The 6,858-nt window shown below is 39.6% G+C and overlaps 1 non-coding gene across 1 annotated transcript; it reads right to left on the bottom strand.

Annotated features, from left to right (window-relative positions):
• Nucleotides 1-1,482: 1,482 nt before the first annotated feature.
• LOC130971095 (small nucleolar RNA R71) lies at nucleotides 1,483-1,590 on the bottom strand. The gene has a single exon (XR_009082328.1). It is a non-coding gene; the product is annotated as a small nucleolar RNA R71 (small nucleolar RNA).
• Between the last annotated feature and the right edge of the window lie 5,268 nt (nucleotides 1,591-6,858).

Here is a 6,858-nt window from a genome sequence, read left to right as displayed (position 1 = left end):
AAGATTGTTCTTGGTGTTTATCTTGACGTTCGTAATGTTCTTGCATATATCTTGTGTGTTTGAACCAAGAATTATATGTTTTGACTCATTTTGTTGTTTTTCAAAATTGAAAACATATCTTCTTGAATAAAGGATTTAGCAAAATGAAGATCCAAGAACATAAAGCAGAAAAATTACAGAGAAAAAGCTGGGTGTTCAAAACGCCCAGTGAAGAAGGAAAACTGGCGTTTAAACGCCAGTCAGGGTACCTGGTTGGGCGTTTAAACGCCCAGTAAGGAAGGAAAACTAGCGTTTAAACGCCAGCTAGGGTACCTGGCTGGGCGTTTAAACGCCCAAACCATGCAGCAATTGGGCGTTAAACACCTAAAACATGCAGCTCCTGGGCGTTTAACGCCAGGATGATACAAGGAGAGGAATTTTGTTTTCAAATCAAATCTTTTTCAAAATCATATCTCTTCAAACATATCTTTTTCAAAAATCAAATCTTTTTAAAATTTCTTTTTCAAATCTTTTTCAAAATAAATTTGAATCATATCTTTTTAAATATATCTTTTTTTCAAATCATATCCTTTTCAAAATCAATTTCAAAAATCCTTTCTAACTTCCTATTTTTTCAAAATTGATTTTCAAATCTTTTTCAACTAACTAATTGATTTTTTTTGTTTTACTATTTCTTATCTTTTTTCAAAACCACAACCAATTTTTCAAAAAAATTTATTTTAAATTTTATTCTCTTTATTTTCAAAAATTCTCCCCCCTCTCTTATCCTTTTAAACACTAACATTCCTCCTCCATTGTCAATTCGGACTCACTCCTTCCTTGTGTGTTCGAATTCTGCCTTACCTCCTTCTTCTATTCTTATTTTCCTCTAACACCTCAAGGAATCTGTATACTGTGACATAGAGGATTTCATATTTTCTTTGTTTTTTTCCCTTTCATATGAGCAGGAACAAGGACAAAGGCATACTTGTTGAAGCTGATCCTGAACCTGAAAGGACTCTGAAGAGGAAGCTAAGAGCAGCTAAAACACAAAACTCTGAAGAGGACCTCACTGAAATTTTCAAAAAGGAAGCAGCAAAAGAAACAATTATGGCTGAACCAAACAACAATGCAAGGAAGATGCTTGGTGATTTTACTACACCAACTTCCAACTTCAATGGAAGAATCATCTCAATCCCTGCCATAGGAGCAAACAATTTTGAGCTAAATCCTTAATTAGTTTCTCTACTACAACAGAACTACAAGTTTCATGGACTTCCATCAGAAGACCCTTATCAGTTTCTAAATGAGTTCTTTCAGATCTGTGATACTGTTAAGACCAATGGAGTTGATCCTAAAGTCTACAAGCTTTTACTTTTCCCTTTTGTTGTAAGAGACAGAGCTAGAACATGGTTGGACTCACAACCTAGAGATAGCCTGGACTCTTGGGATAAGCTGGTCACGGCTTTCTTAGCCAAGTTCTTTCCTCCTCAAAATCTGAGCAAACTTAGAGTGGATGTTCAGACCTTCAGACAAAAAGATGGTGAGTCCCTCTATGAAGCTTGGGAAAGATACAAGCAACTGACCAAAAAGTGTCCTTCTGATATGCTTTCAGAATGGACCACATTAGATATATTCTATGATGGTCTGTCTGAATTTTCCAAGATGTCACTAGACCACTCTGCAGGCGGATCCATTCACCTAAAGAAAATGCCTGCAGAAACTCAGGAACTTATTAAAATGGTTGCAAATAACCAGTTCATGTATACCTCTGAGAGGAATCCTGTGAGTAATGGGATGCCTCAAAGGAAGGGAGTTCTTGAAATTGATGTTCTGAATGCCATATTGGCTCAGAATAAAATATTGACCCAACAAGTCAATATGATCTCTCAGAGTCTAAATGGATTGCAAAATGCATCCAACAGTACTAAAGAAGCATCTTCTTAAGAAGAAGCTTATGATCCTGAGAACCCTGCAACGGTAGAGGTGAATTACATGGGTAAAGCCTTTGGCAACACCTATAATCCTTCATGGAAAAATCATCCAAATTTTTCATGGAAGGATCAACAGAAGCAAGGCTTCAATAATAACAATGGTGGAAGAAACATGTTTAACAATAGCAAACCTTTCCCATCATCACCTCAGCAACAGATAGAGCATTCTGAGCAGAATCCTTCTAGCTTAACAAACATAGTCTCTGATATATCTAAGGCCACTCTTAGTTTCATGATCGAAACAAGATCCTCCATTAGAAATTTGGAGGCACAAGTGGGCCAGCTGAGTAAAAGGGTTACTGAAACTCCTCCTAGCACTCTCCCAAGCAATACAGAAGAGAATCCCAAAGGAGAGTGCAAGGCCATTGATATAATCAACATGGCCGAAACCTCAGAGGAGGAGGGGGACATGAATCCCATGGAGGAAGACCTCAGGGGACGTCCAATGGTCAGTAAGGAATACCCTAATGAGGAACCAAAGGAATCTGAGGCTCATACAGAGACCATAGAGATTCCCTTGGACCTCTTTTTACCACCAAAGGAATCTGAGGCTCATACAGAGACCATAGAGATTCCCTTGGACCTCTTTTTACCATTCATGAGCTTTGATGATTATTCATCATCTGAAGAAGATGAAAAGATTGTTGAAGGACAAGTTACCCAATATTTAGGAGCAATCATGAAGCTGAATGCCAAGCTATTTGGTAATGAGACTTGGGAGAAAGAGCCTCCCTTGCTCACTAAAGAACTGAATACATTGGTTCAGCAAAATTTACCTCAAAAGAAATAGGATCCTGGTAAATTCTTAATTCCCTGTACCATAGGCACCATGACCTTTGAGAAGGCTCTGTGTGACCTGGGGTCAGGCATAAATTTAATGCCACTCTCTATAATGGAGAAACTGGGAATATTTGAGGTACAGGCTGCCACATTCTCATTAGAGATGGCAGACAAATCTATAAAAAAGGCTTATGGACTAGTAGAGGACGTGCTAGTGAAGGTTGAAGGTCTTTATTTCCCTGATGATTTCATAATCATAGACACTGGGAGGGATGAGGATGAATCCATCATCCTTGGAAGACCCTTTGATGAGCGGATAATTTATACGCTTTTTGGCATTATTTTTAGGTAGTTTTTAGTAAGTTCAAGCTACTTTTAGGGATGTTTTCATTAGTTTTTATGTTAAATTCACATTTCTGGACTTTACTATGAGTTTGTGTATTTTTCTGTGATTTCAGATAATTTCTGGCTGAAATTGAGGGACTTGAGCAAAACTCTGAAAAAAGCTGACAAAAGGACTGCTGATGCTGTTGGAATCTGACCTCCCTGCACTCGAAATAGATTTTCTGGAGCTATAAGACTCCAAATGGCGCGCTCTCAACGGCGTTGGAAAGTAGACATCCAGAGCTTTCCAGCAAGATATAATAGTCCATACTTTATTCGGGAATTGACGACGTAACTTGGCGTTGAACGCCAAGTACATGCTGCTGTCTAGAGTTAAACGCCAGAAAAACGTCATGATCCGGAGTTGAACGCCCAAAACACGTCATAACTCGGAGTTCAACTCCAAGAGAAGCCTCAGCTCGTGGATTGATCAAGCTCAGCCCAAGCATACACCAAGTGGGCCCCGGAAGTGGATTTATGCATCAATTACTTACTCATGTAAACCCTAGTAGCTAGTTTATTATAAATAGAACATTTAACTATTGTATTAGACATCTTTTGACAGTTTAATCTCTTGACTGTTTAGCCTTTGATTATTCGGTCTCTTGATCACTCAAGGGGCTGGCCATTCGGCCATGCCTGAACCTTTTACTTATGTATTTTCAACGGTGGAGTTTCTGCACACCATAGATTAAGGGTGTGGAGCTCTACTGTACCTCAAGTATTAATGCAATTCTATTTTCTTCCATCCAATTCCCTCTTATTCTTATTCCAAGATATTCATTCGCACCCAAGAACATGATGAATGTGATGATTATGTGACGCTCATCATCATTCTCGCCTATGAACGCGCGTGATTGACAACCACCTCCGTTCTACATGCAACCGAGCTTGAATGTGTATCTCTTAGATTCCCCAACAGAATCTTCGTGGTATAAGCTAGATAGATGGCGGCATTCATGAGGATCCGGGAAGTCTCACCTTGTCTGTGGTATTCCGAGTAGGATCCTGGGAATCCGGAAAGTCTAACCTTGTTTGTGGTATTCCGAGTAGGATTCCGGTAATGAATGACTGTGACGTGCTTCAGACTCGCAAGTGCTGGGCGTTAGTGACAGATGCAAAAGAATCAAGGGATTTTATTCCAGCAGGAGCGGGAACCAACCAGTGATTAGCCGTGCTGTGACAGAGCGCGTGAGCGTAGTTTTCACTGCGAGGATGGGATGTAGCCTTCGGCCAGTGTGATGCCTCCAGATGATTAGCCATGCGAATGACAGCGCAGAGGACCATTTTCCAGAGAGGATACAAAGTAGCCATCGTCGAACGGTGAACCCCTATACACAGCTTGCCATGGAATGGAGTAAGAAGGATTGAGTTGAAGCAGTAGGAACGTAGGCGTTCTTGAGCCATACAGTATCTCCATTCGCTTATCTGAAATTCCCACCAATGAATCTGCATAAGTATTCTATCCCTTTTATTATTTCTATTTTATTATTAATTTTTGAAACCATAAATAAATTTAATCTGCCTAACTGAGATTTACAAGGTGACTATAACTTGCTTCATACCAACAATCTCTGTGGGATCGACCCTTACTCGCGTAAGGTTTATTACTTGGACGACCCAGTACACTTGCTGGTTAGCTGAACGGAGTTGTGAATTCAAATAGAGCCAATTATTAAATTTCATACAAGTACAAAGGCAATAGATCACAATTTCGTCCACCACCCTTCCAAGCTACAGTAAGAGCTGTGATTTATGTTGACAGAGGAGAGTTGATCCTTCATGTGAATGAAGAATGCCTTGTAGTAAAGACTCAAGGTTCTCCATCTGTAACCATGGAGAGTAAGCAGGAAGAGTTTCTCCCAATACAGAGTCAAACAGAGCCCCCACATTCAAACTCTAAGTTTGGTGTTGGGAGGCCACAGCCAAACTCTAAGTTTGGTGTTGAGAAATCTCAACCATGCTCTGATCATCTGTGAGGCTCCGTGAGAGCTCACTGTCAAGCTATTGACATTAAAGAAGCGCCTATTGGGAGGCAACCCAATATTATTTTATTATCTAATTTTATCTATGTTATTTTATGTTTTCTTTTAGGTTGATGATAATGTGAAGTCACAAAGACACTCATAAAAATAAAGCAGAAGTCAAAAATAGCACACCCTGGAGGAAGGACTTACTGGCGTTTAAACGACAATAAGGGCAGCAAAATGGGCGTTTAAACGCCCAATCTGGCACCTTTCTGGGCGTTTAAACGCCATAACAGAGCAACAAACTGGGGTTTAGATGCCAGAACATGAAGGAAAGCTGGCGTTTAAACGCCAGAATAGGGCAGCAGACTGGCATTTAAACGCCAGGATTGCACTCTAAGGAGCTTTGAACGCCAAATTAGAGTAGGGATGAGAAATCCTTGGCCCCTCAGGATCTGTGGACCCCACAGGATCCCCACCAACCTCAACTCATTCTCTCTCCTCTTCACACCTTTCTACAATACTCTTCCCGAAATACACCTTCCATCTCCTCCATTTTGTTCTTCTTCTACATCTTTCTTTCATCTTTTGCTCGAGGATGAGAAAACCTTCTAAGTTTGGTGTGGTTAAAGCATTACTTTTTGTTTTTCCATAACCATTTATGGCACCTAAGGCCGGAGAAACCTCTAGATGGAGGAAAGGGAAGCCAAAAGATTCCTCCTCCGAGTCATGAGAGATGGAGAGATTCATCTCAAGGGTCTATAGCTCAGTAGTAGAGCATCTGACTGCACAACAAGAGAGCCCACTCATGGACCTCAACAAGAGCATGAGGAATTCCCTCATCAAGAAATCCCTGAGATGCCTCAAGGGATACATTTTCCTCCACACAACTATTGGGAGCACCAAAAACACTAGGGATAGAGCAACAAAGGCAAAGAAGAGACATAGAGGAGCTCAAGAGCACCATTGGTTCTTCAAGAGGAGGAAGACGCCACCCTCACTAAGGTGGACTCATTCCTTAATCTCCTTGTCTATTTATTTTTCTATTTTTCGAATTTTTGCTTGATGTGCTATCTATGTTTGTGTCTTACTACATGATCATTAGTGTCTAGTGTCAATGCCTTAAAGCTATGAAAAAAATGAATCGTTCACCTCTCTTAAATGAAAAAATGTGCTTAATTACAAAAGAACAAGAAGTACTTGGATTTCAAATTTTATCTTGAAACTAGTTTAATTATTTTGATGTGATGGCAATACTTTTTGTTATCTGAATGAATGCTTGAACAGTGCATATTTTTTATCTTGTTGTTTATGAATGTTAAAGTTGTTGGCTCTTGAAAGAATGATGAAAAAAGAGAAATGTTATTGATAATCTGAAAAATCATGAAATTGATTCTTGAAGCAAGAAAAAATAGTGAAAAAAAAGAAAAAAATGGCGAAAAAAAAGAGAAAGAGTAAGAAAAGAAAAAGAAAAAGCAAGCAGAAAAAGTCAATAGCCCTTTAAACCAAAAGGCAAGGGTAAAAAGGATCCAAGGCTTTGAGCATTAATAGATAGGAGGGCCAAGGAAATAATATCCAGGCCTAAGCGGCTAAATCAAGTTGTCCCTAATCATGTGCTTGTGGCATGCAGGTCCAAGCAAAAAGCTTGAGACTGAGTGGTTAAAGTCGTGATCCAAAGCAAAAGAGTGTGCTTAAGAACTCTGGACACCTCTAATTGGGGACTTTAGCAAAGCTAAGTCACAATCTGAAAAGGT

The sequence above is a fragment of the Arachis stenosperma genome, chromosome 3, assembly GCF_014773155.1.
Source record: "Arachis stenosperma cultivar V10309 chromosome 3, arast.V10309.gnm1.PFL2, whole genome shotgun sequence".
Lineage (NCBI taxonomy): Eukaryota > Viridiplantae > Streptophyta > Magnoliopsida > Fabales > Fabaceae > Arachis > Arachis stenosperma.
The sequence above is the reverse complement of the archived record's forward strand: the minus strand, read 5'-3'. Positions and strand labels throughout refer to the sequence as shown.